The sequence below is a fragment of the Schistocerca nitens genome, unplaced genomic scaffold, assembly GCF_023898315.1.
Source record: "Schistocerca nitens isolate TAMUIC-IGC-003100 unplaced genomic scaffold, iqSchNite1.1 HiC_scaffold_468, whole genome shotgun sequence".
Lineage (NCBI taxonomy): Eukaryota > Metazoa > Arthropoda > Insecta > Orthoptera > Acrididae > Schistocerca > Schistocerca nitens.
Genome location: NW_026046001.1, coordinates 3719979 through 3733830, shown reverse-complemented (window position 1 = coordinate 3733830; position 13852 = coordinate 3719979). Strand labels below are relative to the sequence as shown.

The 13852-nt window shown below is 37.9% G+C and overlaps 1 long non-coding RNA gene across 1 annotated transcript; it reads right to left on the bottom strand.

Moving 5' to 3' along the window:
• Positions 1 to 164: 164 nt before the first annotated feature.
• LOC126232389 (uncharacterized) lies at positions 165 to 13387 on the bottom strand. The gene is made up of 5 exons (XR_007544694.1): positions 13341 to 13387; positions 4658 to 4773; positions 4369 to 4476; positions 3999 to 4233; positions 165 to 230 (listed from the first exon to the last, which is right to left on the bottom strand). It is a non-coding gene; the product is annotated as an uncharacterized LOC126232389 (long non-coding RNA).
• Between the last annotated feature and the right edge of the window lie 465 nt (positions 13388 to 13852).

Here is a 13852-nt window from a genome sequence, read left to right as displayed (position 1 = left end):
CTGTATAGCCATGACTACTAACTGAACGTTTGTAGAACATTTACTCTATTGACAGGGCACTCATCAGTGAAGCCGCAATGTGTGGAGGAATAGTCCCTCCATAAGCACCAAGATGCCCACGGTAAGCACTGCCCAGAAGGCAAATACCAGCCATAGGGCAAAGCCTCCAGTCCAGCCCTCCACTACCAGTCCATTCTTCATCACCATACTACACAGCACCTCAGACACCTCTGGAAAACCATTTCAACACATGGAGTAAGCAATCTAATGGACATAAAATACCTGAAGACAAAGGGCAAGAACTTACTGAGAACAATGCACAGAATCTCTCTAACAAATAAAAAAAAGGTACAATGAACTGTTTATACTATTCATCCCATGTTGTACAGATTTTATGAAATTATTAAATATGATAGATAATACTGAACAAAGCACAACACTTCCAATTACAATTATGCCTAAGTTTTCATACTACAGTTTTTGCTCTCACAGTACAGTACTATCATTTGTGGTTCAGTAAGCATGTGTCTTATGTGATTTATATGGGGTGACTTGGGCCTCTGTATCAAAACTACCTAAAATATAAAAAACTGTCAGAAATGAATATTTAATTCTTAACTGCGAAAACACCTAACTGCAGCAAGCTGAGCGCTCAGTAGTTCAAAATGACGTCTTCCTTTCTTGATACACATATCACAGTCTTGTATTAGACAATATTCTGACAGGACAGAACTCAGAGTTCAAAATCACCTAACTGCATTACTTGGACAAGTTTCTTGACAGTGTGTAACTGCTGCATCAACAAATTCCACAACGTGTTATTCAAAGCTGGTGGGTTCTTATTAATAAATCTGTTCCCTAGAAAACTGACACTATCTCCTCAAATGCTGCTGTGCAAGTAATTCTTTGCTGAGAACCTGAGCTGTGTCCGTGGCATTATTTATCAGCACCATTACTAAATTTTCATGTCACTCTATGAAAGAAATCAAAGAAAATTCTGGGAGATGAGTAACACTGCAAGATGACCTAATAACAATGCTATAGCTTATACAATCATGATCGTCCTGGCTGGAACACCTCTAATGTTATCATGACAGGTATCAAATGGATGTTTTCCTCTTGCCTCTGCCTTTTCCCTGACCTAACTGCATCCATTTTTCACGTCATCCAGCAATCCAGATTGTCATTGTTCTTCTCCTCCCTTTCTTACTGTATTTCTTTTCATGACTTTATTGCAGATAATTTTTCTACAATATATACATTCTAGCCGAGATATTTTCCTTATTCATATCATTCCATACCTTTTCTTTCCTCTTCTATTCCTAGAAGCATCCTTCATCATTGTCGCTCCATTTCACTTTATGTATTTTTTCCACTACCATATTTCAAAACCACCACAGGATTATCCCTCTTTCTTTCTGACTGTCCGCAATTCATTGCTTTATAATACTACACTCTCAACATGAACTTCTGAAAATTTACATGTAAGGCTGTGAGAGCTGACATGAGTCATGCTCGGATATCTCAATAACATAAAGGACTTTCCCACAACAAGCAAAGTTCCGTGGTTTTAATCAGTCAGGTTGTTCTAGCAATATCCTTGTCTACCACCTCTCATATGTTTCCTCACTGACAATTTTCTGTGCTTGTTCTTGCTTTTATACAGCCCCTTTATCGCTCTTTTGTCCTTCCAGTCTGCAACTACATCTTCCAAGGTGTTCAAGGGAATACGTTAGTCAACCAAATCAAACACCTTTCCTCAATAAATAAAACATTAAAATTTAGCATTCAGGTAATTGATTTTTCAGATAACTCAACATTTACAGTAACGTACTGTACTATGTGCTATATCACATATTGCAAACCTACTGTTATAGCTTGGTATTTACCTAACCTCTAGAATCATCATATGATCACCATACTTTTAACAAGTGAAAAAGGCCGCATCAGCTCCAATCCAAGACAATTTTTGAAACACAATGGATGTTCCATGAAGGATTAATGTGGTAAACCACAATACCTGGCAAAATGAGACCTTCAAAGGAGAAATTCCAGTCACAGCATTTCTAATGTATATACCCAGGGTGACGGACGGAATCGGCCACATGCTTTTAAATCACAGCATCGAGATAGTGTAGATACTCACCGACATAAAATTAGTGAGTGCTTCAGATCAACCAAAGACAAATGGCACCCCACTCATTGCATCAGCAGATTACACTTGCTGTATACACTGAGACGACAGAAGTCACGGGGCAATGGTGTGCACATATACAGACGGCAGCAGTACCACATACAGGAGGTGCAAAAGGCCAGTGCATTGGTGGGGCCATCATTTGTACTCTGGTGATTCTTGTTAAAAACATGTCCAATGTGATTACAGCAGCATGACAGGAATTAAACTCTGAACACGGGGCTGTAGTTGGAGCTAGACACATTTCTGCCAACAGAGGCACAGGACCCTAAAATGAAGTATTTAATTTTTATTTCATATTTGATATTTGATTTATTAAAATAATGCTTCAATATTTGCCAATTAACATTTCCATTAAATTTGAAATTAAATTGAAAGTAACGGTACTGACCAAATTCCACAATCTGTATTAAATACTTTAACAAAATTAGATACCTTGTTTGATTTAAATTTGTTAAAATTAAACATGGAAAAGAATGAGTTAATGGAGTTTAATACAAAACAAGCAAAATTATATTATATCTAGGACAGTCACAGAAACCAGGATTTGCAGGAAGCTAACTATGTGAGATTCCTAGGAATGCAACTAGATAAAAATCTATCATGGGGATCACATATACAGTATCTTGCAAATAAATTAAATGGCCTAGCATTTGCAATGAAGATATTGTAAAATGATACCAGTATGGGCCCAAGAAAAGTAGTATATCACAGCTACTTTGGGTTGGTAGTAAGGTATGGAATTTTATTTTGTGTTAACTCAAACAATGTGTGTCGAATACTAAAACTTCAGAAAACCATAATTACAAATACGAACAATGTAGGGTGAAGAAAATAATGCCAACCACTACTAACAATTCTTAGCATATTAAGTGTTCCCTCACTGTACATATGAGCTGATTATCTTTGTACACAGTACCCCTGATTTATTTGTAGCAAATCATTTTCAACATGATTGCAACACCAGAAATCAAAATAATTTTGTGCCCACCGATCATTTAAAACTGTGTGCTCAAACTCCATGAAAATTTATAACAAAGTTAAAGGATGAGAATTGCTCAGCATAAATTTAAAACACTGAAAAACCTTATATGAGAAACTAGTGCAAAATGTTGCTATTCAGTAGAAGAATTCATAAATGACAATCTGAAAATTTGGTAAGTACTTAGGACTTAATAATTTTTCTTCAAAAGTAACAAACTTTTAAAAATTAATTATTCAGTACCATATATTACTGATATAACAAGGAAAAGTATAAACCAGTTTTTGTGTTTTGACAAATCTCCTGTACATTAAGTCAATAGCTTGAAACTGTAGGTTAAGAGACAATAAACTTCTATTCTATAATAAATATGGAATTTTTAGAAAGTAAGGAAAAATTGTTTCCCATCCAGTGACTCTGTGCTTATCAGCTTGGTGGCTTTGTGGAAAAGCTCAACATGTAGAACTCCAAAACACAGAAGTCTGAAGTGATGTATTGTTCTGCTTAAGGAATTTACATCCCAACACTGACTTTCAGTCCCCTCTTAAGTTACAAAAATGCCAAGTTAATGATATCATCTGGTGAAATAAACAAGGTGCTCCCTCACCAATATGCACTGCACTGGGGAAGGCATTATACATCTCATCTCATAGGTGACAATGTGAAGTGAAGGACCTCTCATTAGACTAAGTGCCACCAAAATTTATTACTTTCAGTGGCACCTCTATGAAATATAATTTCTCCTACTCTATATTTAAAATATATTGCCATAGTGAAATAAATTATTTGAAAAACAAGTAAAAGATAGCCACTTATACTTACGGACGTGCGTCAGTGACAGTGCCCAAAGTCACAGATAAGAGGCAGTGTGAGAGACAGAGCCTAGCACGTACTCTATTGTGTGGATGCCCTGATGGATGAAGATTTCTCCAAGGTTGTGGTCTTCACTGCTCCGTGGTGTGGGAGCCCCATCTGCACTGTCCTTGTGTGCTGTCCCTGACATCGATCCCACCTCCGCATCCATGCCTTTCTCTGCAGGTACGAGATGGCTTGAAAGCTGGGGAAAGTCAGAAGATTGTGTGTTAAATGAAAGATCAAACTGACTCAACACAGTATCATCTCCTGAGAGATATTTACCCTCAAATGTGTCAAATGCCTCAAAACATTGCAGGGGGTACAGATTATTACTTACCGTTTGGTGGGCTTTGCAGTGCCTCATTATCAAAACAATGGGTTTTGCAAGAAGCATCCAAGCAACACACAGTAGAGCAAGAACAACAAAGAACCTCTGCAAGCCTTTCTGCAATACAGAAGAAAGAAGAAATTGCATATACTAAAAGTAACGGAAAAATGCGAAACTGGTGAAATTAATTTCCAGGGCTTGTTTGAAAACACAGATTAATTCTATTTGAGGTAAGACTGAAGATAATGTAGAGTGAAACCAAACAAATTCAATGAAACTTTTTTCCACTCTTGCTCACCTGTCCACTATACATGAACTCATCACAACCTTTGGGAGGAACACTACCTTTGAACAATACCATATTGATGAAAGTGATTAACATTGATGGAGCACACGCAGGGCCTGCTGTGAAACCTGAAAAAGGAAAGGTTGTGTTTAGTCATCTATCAAATCACAAGCTATAAATTTATTCTAATGCTCCGAAAGTGAACACCAAGACGACTTTAACAAAACCTCCACTGTAATCACAAATGCTGTCTACTATAGTAGAATTTCAAAATGTCCAAAATTTAATTATCACTTACCAAATGTCGGTCCATAATTCACCCATTTGGTACCATTTTGCTACTAAGTTTTGCATTGTACACTTTGCTGGAGATTTTACCAAAATACTTCCAGTCAATCTCTTACACTAACAGCCCTGCACATGTTTTCCATGAACTTTTTGTTTGTTTGTGTGTGTTGTACTCATCTAGTCAGTAAACACATGTGCTCGTCTTACTCACTCAAACATAATGACACACACAAGTACTCAACACAGCATGAGGGAGAGACACTTGCAGACATGTACTAACAATCGATTGGTGCATCAAAATCACGGTTTCCAGCTTTTTTATGATGAGCAGCCCCCTGTTTATTAACAACAGTCAGTTCTGTGTCAAGTCTTACAAATATTTGCTGTTGCCTTGAAGAAATCATCAATGCATACCTACAGCAAGACAGCCAAATGAAATCTGAAACTCCATCCATTTCCTTAAGGAGTACAAGACAATTTTTAAAAAATCTCATTTGAAAACTAGATGTTTTCCAAGCATTCTTAAATACGAGACATTTATGTTTTATTCACAAATTTGTTGGCAGCTACGTGCATAGCGTAAGCAGACTATAATCATGATGATTTTTTGAATCTCACTACAAGTATAACATTCATTCTTAATTTTCTGAATTTCTCATTAATTAACAGAAATGATAGTTACCAAATAATATGGACTCAAATCTGTGTTCTTTAAACAACCTTTCTTGTGGTTCTGACATACCAGTTCCTTCTGACAAACTGATGAGCCCTTCATATTACCATACTACTGAAAACCATTCCAGATCATCTCCTGTATATTTTCAAGTTACCAGACTTCAGCGATTACTTAACAAGGCTTCAGGTCACACTATCAGATCCCTTTTGCCTAATTACATACATTACATTAAACTGGATATATTGTTACCTACTAGTTACCCTATCAAGCATTTACAGGGTGGCTTCCTACATTCATAAAGAAAAGTCTTTTCTGAACACGACTGTCATTTCAGATAAAACTCTCAAGCTTTTAATAGTGTGTCTACCACTTGTCTTCAGGGATAAAATGAGTGTCACGGTTGGTTCTGTATTCTGCTTCTTATATGGGCAAGCCAGCATGGTCTGAAACCGACCACAGGAGAGTGTCGCAGAACTAAATGGTGTCACATGCTGAGGGACACCAACACCACATTTGAAACTGCCAGTTCCGCCTCCCTGTAAGTGTCAGTCATTCCTTCCTGTTACCCATCTATAAACAAAGTGTCATCTTGCCCCCCACTCTGGAAATTTCTAGATTCTGCTGATCTTGCTATATAAGCGGGATAGTGTGCCAGTCCCAAGTAAGTAATTTTATTGCTGAATATGATGGCAGAGAACTGTTAAAAGCTCAACAATTTTATTCAAAATGATGGAACTTGAATATTGACAAGTTTTTGTTTAATTTTTCTATCAACACCTCCCCTCCCCAACACACACACACACACACACACACACACACACACACACACACACACACACACACACACACACACACACACACACACACACACACACACAGCAAGAATGTACCTAATGAGTAAAAGCTATAGAAAGAACACTGTCATGTTATCTTTCTGCTCTAAAAGCAGAAACACTCTTCCAAAACACTTCCCAATATCTACTGCTCGCAATCTTTTCAATTTTATTTTTAGGTCAATTTAACCTAATACTGAGCCCCTATTTAAATATTTCTTGTTAATGTTTCCCAAATTAATCCATTTATTGAAGTGCATCAATGTATCAACTGACCACATTCTGTATATCTTGTGTGATGTCAACTATTTTTGCTTTTCCCCCACAAGCAAACCAATTTGTTCTGTAAAGCTGTCTTACTGGTGCCATTTTTATACATTCTACTTTTTTAACCAGGAGCTGAGATAACTGAGTATGGATAACCTCAAAAGTTTATTCCTTAACGAAACAATTAATTGTCATTTTTGTTTCATTTACGATGCACCACACAGCATTCAATGCCATAAATATGAGGGGAATTCAATATGTAATGCAACAAACATTTCTTTCTCCACAAATTTTGGTCGAGATATGCGCAATTTGTTATGGGAAATTGTGGAATATTGCCACTTCTGCCACCATAACTCATCAAGTTTGATAGGTGGCAGTACTGTATGTAGTCTTCAAAATGGTGTCTGTAACAGAGGAGTATTCCGAGCAGGGAGCTGTCACTGCGTTTCTTTTGGCAGGATGTCTACAGAGACCTGGCAGTGAACAAAAGCATGGTGAGTCATTGGGCAGTCATTCGTCACCATCGCAACAAGGTTAAGCAAACCTATCTAATCTCCCACATGCCAGCAGCTGCACACAGCTAGGACACCTACAATCTTGCAACTTGCACTCTCAGTCGAGGTGGGTGACTGTTCACAATCAAAACACTTCACTGCTCAACTGGACATCTGTTGATAGTGATGTCACAGTCATCCACTAGATGGGATACTCAAAGATGTGTGCCCACTGGATTCCACACCACCTAACAGAAGACCATAAAGAGCAAGGAAGGACCATCTGTGGAGAACTGCTTGCGTGTTACGAGGCTGATGACAATTTTTTGTCAAACATCATCACAGGCGATGAAAAATGGGTTCGTCACTAAACCGGAAACAAAACTGCAATCCACAGAGTCGTCCCACGCCACTTCTCTGAGGAAAAAGATCAAAGCCGTACACCCGGCCAGTAAAGTCACGGCGACAATGTTCTGGAATTCTGAAGGGATTATTCTGTTTCATGTCCTCCCTTGCGGTGCAATAATTAACTGACATTTATTGCACTACACTCAGGAAATTGAAGAAACGACTTCAGGGTGTTCGTCGCCACAAAAATGCAAACAAAATTCTCCTTCTCCATGACGATCCAAGACCTAAAACTAGCCTATATCCAAGAGGAGCTGCTCACGAAACTGCATTGGACTATTGTTCCTTATACAGCCTACTGACAATCTCACACATTCCGACTTCCATCTGTTTGGCTCAATGCGGCTTGCACTCTGCAGGAAGTATGTGGAAGATGGTGCAGTTATTGGTGCAACAGGATATTCACTCTGATGTCAACCAGCAGAGTGGTACACGCAGGCATGCAGGCGCTCCCAGTAAACTGGCATAAGCCCATCACATTGCCCATAGATTATTTTGAGAAACATGGTTTTACAGAGAAACATGTTTTTACAACCAAGAGGATGGGAAACAATATGGTTACTGGCATCTTAAATAAGAAAGTTGCTTCCAGGAAAAATTTTGTTGCATTACTTATTGAATGCCCCTCATATTTCCAGTACAGTAACACTTTTTGTTAAGTAAATAAAAACTTTTCTTTAACTATTGTACATAGCACAACCATTAAATCTTAGCATGAAATACACTGGCTGTGCAAGTAAGTTTTAATTCTGTGGTAAAAATTGAACTGCTGTTCTTTAAACATTTTTGTTGTTTAAATGTTCAGTGTATTTTTCTTCTTATTTTCTTGCATGTACGAGTATGTGTTAGCAGTGCGTGAAGAAGGGCAATGGAAAACAACATTGTAAAACTTTATACATATGTTTTAAGACTTCCACAAGGGCTGGATTGGGTTGGAAGGGGGCAAGTGAAGACTAGGTTAGTCGAACACTTTTTTATTCAGAACACACATTTGAAGATAAGAAATGTGAGTAGGGATCTTGGCTAGAATCAGACAGCCACTGCTCTGAAATTCCAGTAATATTTGACTAATGGTGTATGGAGCATTTGTTTGAGTGCATCTAAGGAAAATATTTAGCCAACATAGTCTGTACACTGAAACCTTAGCAGGGTTTTTCCTTTAATACAGTAAAGTTGTGTCACAATCATGGCTGAATAGGAAATACAGATAACTGCTGATCATTAGAATGTACCACTCGCTCTCTTTAAATGTGTTTCTGTACTGTGTTACAATCAACATTGTGTTCTGAACTTATTTTGTGTGTAAGTGTCGTTAATATGAAACCACTGGTCGTTAACCCGACCCCAACAATTATGATCTGTTAACTGAATGCATCATGTGCCGATGTACAACATTCAATGCTCATACAACAGCCATGTGCAATTATTAATCTGATGTGGCACTAAAATCATCATTGCACTGCCATGGTATAGTATTAATAATGGCTGCTTGAAACGGGTAAGGTTTTATTGTACATGGGAGGGGCAACTCATTAAATAGTGAAGGTGCAAATGAGCAATGTGGATATGCAGATTGCCTTAAATGAAAGTGTCTAAATTATGGTTTGAAGTTTTCTTTCCAAGTTACATCAGAAAAATCTCTTCAGTGTTGACCAACACTAGAATCACAGTGCCAGTCTATAGCATCACATCTCCAGTTTATTAGTACACATTGTAACTGCATCTTTTACACGTGTTTGAACAAACAATAAGCTAATAAGTATCACAATAAATTCTGCATCAGTAAGCAGTATGTGCATTATAATTGAAACAGCTGTGAGCCCTAATGCAAATGTTTTGTGCATTATATACTCATAGTTATGGGTGTAGTCGAATTAAGTCGAGTGATGCTGAGGGAATTAGATCAGGAAATGAGAAACTTAAAGTAATAAAGGAGTTTTGCTATTTTAGGAGCAAAATAACTGATGATGGTCGAAGTAGAGAGGATATAAAATGGAGACCGGCAATGGCAAGTAACGTTTCTGAAGAAGAGAAATTTGTTAACATCGAGTATAGATTTGTCAGAAAGTCATTTCTGAAAGTATTTGTATGGAGTGTAGCCATGTATGGAAGTGAAACATGGACGATAAATAGTTTGGACAAGAAGAGAATAGAAGCTTTCGAAAAGTGGTGCTACAGAAGAATGCTGAAGATTAGATGGGTTGATCACATAACTAATGAGGAAGTATTGAATAGGATTGGGGAGAAGAGAAGTTTGTGGCACAACTTGACTAGAAGAAGGGATCGGTTGGTAGGACATGTTTTGAGGCATCAAGGGATCACAAATTTAGCATTGGAGGGCAGCGTGGAGGGTAAAAATCGTAGAGGGAGACCAAGACATGATTACACTAAGCAGATTCAGAAGGATGTAGGTTGCACAGAATAGAGTAGCAAGGAGAGCTGCATCAAACCAGTCTCAGGACTGAAGACCACAACAACAACAGTTATTGGTACTAATTAACAGTGTTACTAGGCACATATCATCCTTGTATTTGACTTCACGACAATGCATGCTGATAGCCAACATACAAATCTTGCTTTTTTGATTAATTTTCATGGTACTTAATGTTTTCATCTGTTTAGGGTTGTATGTATTTTATGTACACAAAGATGCGTGTGTATTATGGAGCTACTGAGTGCACTTAGGCTCCCATACTGTGTAACACTATTAACAAGTTGTCAGCATTTTTTTCATGTTCCATGTTACCTCATTAATTATTTACATTGCAGGCATATACTAACTGCTCAACAATTAATCAAGATTGTCATGTTTTGTATTCTACATGCCAAATTCTCACAGAACCAATAAATGTGTGTTCTGTTCGAGCTAATGATGGTGGCGGCTGAGTGTGCATGAAGTGTGCCTGCTTGTGTCAATGTGTGCATTTTCTTTGATGAAAAAGGCTTTCGCCGACAGCTGCATGTGTAACAGTCTCTTCATTGGTCTTTATGTTGTGCCTGTCTGCAACTCAGTGTATCATCTTTACGTTGAGTAGCAATCTATTCTATCTGTTGTATAGTTCTTATTACAAAATGGAGTTTCTAGTCTTTAGTTATCATATATACGATGTCCCAGGAGGAATGGTCATTTGTCAATGATCTATCAGGAATGATCATTTGAAGCACAAGAGTCCGGTAAACAATTCTTTTATGTTTTGTAATAAATGTGCAGAGTATTTTGTTTAAATTTATTCCACAATGCTTAAAACTTGTGGCAAAAATTGAACATGATTTTATCCAGATTTAAGGTGTGTGTGTGTGTGTGTGTGTGTGTGTGTGTGTGTGTGTGTGTGTGTGTGTGTGTGTGTGTGTGTGTGTGTGTGTGTGTGTGTGTGTGTGTGTGAAAAAGACACGAAAATATTGCGTTGTAATTCTCACTATTGTGAACTATGTTGGGCACAATGAAGACGGACATAAATCAATGCTTGTAACAATCTATGGGCGCAATTATCTCGTAACTATTACTATCAATATTTTTCAAATCACACTAAGAAAAGTTCATGATGAAAACATTATCTGACAGTTAAAGTAACTCACATAATCAGGGCCTCACAAGTGATTCCAAAGACTCAGAAGAACTCCGAACAGCATATGCAGTACACCAAGAATGATTGAAGTTTTCATCTCTTAAAAGTTCATGAAGATGATTTTATTTTCAGCCAGCTGAAATGGAAGGAATGTATGTATATTTAGATTTATTTCATACACAGAACAATGATTTTTCCTCTTACTATTAATAGAAGGTAATCTAGCTATCCATACTGCAGAATCATTCTGCAATCACCTTCAAACGCTGGTTCTCGAAATTGTCTCAATAGTGTTCTCCAGAAACAATGTCATCTTCCCTTCAGCGATTCCCATTTGAATTCCCAAAGCGCATCTGTAATACTTGCATGTGTATTTGAACCTACCAATAACAAACCTAGAAGCCAGAGAGTGAATTGCCTCGATGTCTAGCTTTAATCCGAACTGGTGGAGATTCGAAACACTATCACTACTAAAAAATGGGTCACAGATGAACAACATTTTCCTAAAATTATTCCAACAAACTAAAGTCTACCACTTGCCTTCCCTACTACAATCTTTACACGTTCGTCCCATTTCATGACAGTTTTCCCCTAGACATTTAAATGACCTGACTGTGTCAAGCAGGACACTAATAGTGCCGTATTCAAACTTTATGGATTTGTTAATGCTAATCATCTGCATTAACTCATTTTTCCACAACTGGAACTAGCTGACATTCATCACATTAGCCAAAAAATCTGTCCAAGTAATCTCATATCCTCCTACAGTCACCTAATGGCAACACCTTCCTGTAAACCATAGCATCATCAGTAAACAGGCACAGATTGCTGCTGACCCTATCCCTTTATGTAGGCCTATATAGAGAAAAATAGTGGTCCTGTCACACTTACCTCAGCAAGTATGTTAACAACATAATGGGTTCTTGACAAAATTTAAATTCTAATCTGGCACTGATAAATTGAATGGCAGAAAGTGAAAATCTGTGCCAGACAGACTCAGCCTGGTTTTCCCACTTACCGAGTGATCACCTTAAATGCTTCAGCTGTCTGAGCACACTTCACATCCAACCCAAATTCCTGACTTGTCACACACTACAGATAGGTCCCTCATTACTTAACGCTTCACGTTGATTCCCACAAGAGTTCAGATAAGAGTGCATCTGCACCAAGTGATCTTTGGGGAGTACAAAAGACGTTGTGGGTATAAGATGTTGATTTTTATTTTTTGACGGAAAATCGTTGCTTAGATTTCTCTTTAATTTAATGTATGTTTATCGAGTTTTGGATGCCTTCGAGTCTTCATTTACTTTGAAATAATTAACTACACAAGTATTTTTACAGGTTCCATGAGTACTTTTTCAGCTACAACAACATATTGCAGGGACTGTTTGCTCTAGATGGCGGGTGATTGATGTTGATCTGCAGTGAATATCCTGTTTGCCATATAATGCATGGCATTCATTCATACCTCGTGAGGCGCATTACGTGTTTCGCTGCATACATTTGGGCTTGTTACTCATTGAGTTGTGTTTCTCCCTTTGATATGACTCAACCAAAGCAAATGTTTAAGAGAAACCTGAGGAAACCTCCCGTTTTCGTTATTTGCTGTCGTAAGGACGTACTGCCAGATCGTCACATTGGTCGTTTTTCTCTCTGAAACGATAACATTTATCGTCTGCAAACTTATGTTGCGTGTTGAGGTATGCGGTGACACTACATGCAACAAAATAGAAGCTTCTAAGTAGATGCAATCGGCAAGTAAGACGTAGTTGAAGTCAAGTTTTAGCTATCGATATTTTAATTATTGGCCGGTTTTGGTGCGTTGCAGCTGACCGAGGACCTTTAGATTTTGCATGAACGAAGGTCTGGCAGCCACATTACACGACGAATTGCGAAAAGCTTTAATATGTAGTAGAAGGCTAAGAAAATCTGTTTTCGTCATTTGCTTTCATAATGATGTTATGCCAGATCGTCACATTGGTCGCTTTTCTCTCACAAACGTGTACATTTATCTTGTATATTGTAACAAATAAGCCCTCGGACACAATATTAAGTCATGAGCGTCGTCTTCAGAATTAGACTAATTGTACTAAAACATTAGGTATATAGTACACTAATAAAATTAAAGTTTGTACTGACTCGAAAAGATGCAGTACTTACAATGTTAAAGATCTAAGCCGGAAAGGCGACGTCATGAACACTTGAGACGGCGAGCCGCTAAGGGCTGCTCGTACTGTGAACAAGGGTTACAACAAGACTGTGGTGTCCACTTTAGAAAGTGTGGGCAAGTAAACACGGTGTTGCTACGAGCGCCATCTAGTAGCCGCAGAAACAACTAGGATACTGTGCATTCAAAATTAGACACATGAAATTGTGATGCAGCTGATTTCGGCATAACGTAAGCATTAATAATAACAGGATAAAGTTACATATTTATCTGCTTTCGGTAAACTGCATGAGGAAATCTGAATCCAAGATCAAGCAATGGCTTTATACAGACAAAAAAGTTTTTATTTCACAGCTGCAGCTGTTCGTTGAGAATGAGGCCACCATGAGTGAGATGTTTGAAAATCTCCGATTCCTCTAAGACATCTAACCTACGCTCCTTTTCGGTATGCAGGATATTATCGCCTATGGCTTTAGGCACGTGTCCAGTAATTAAGAGATGATCG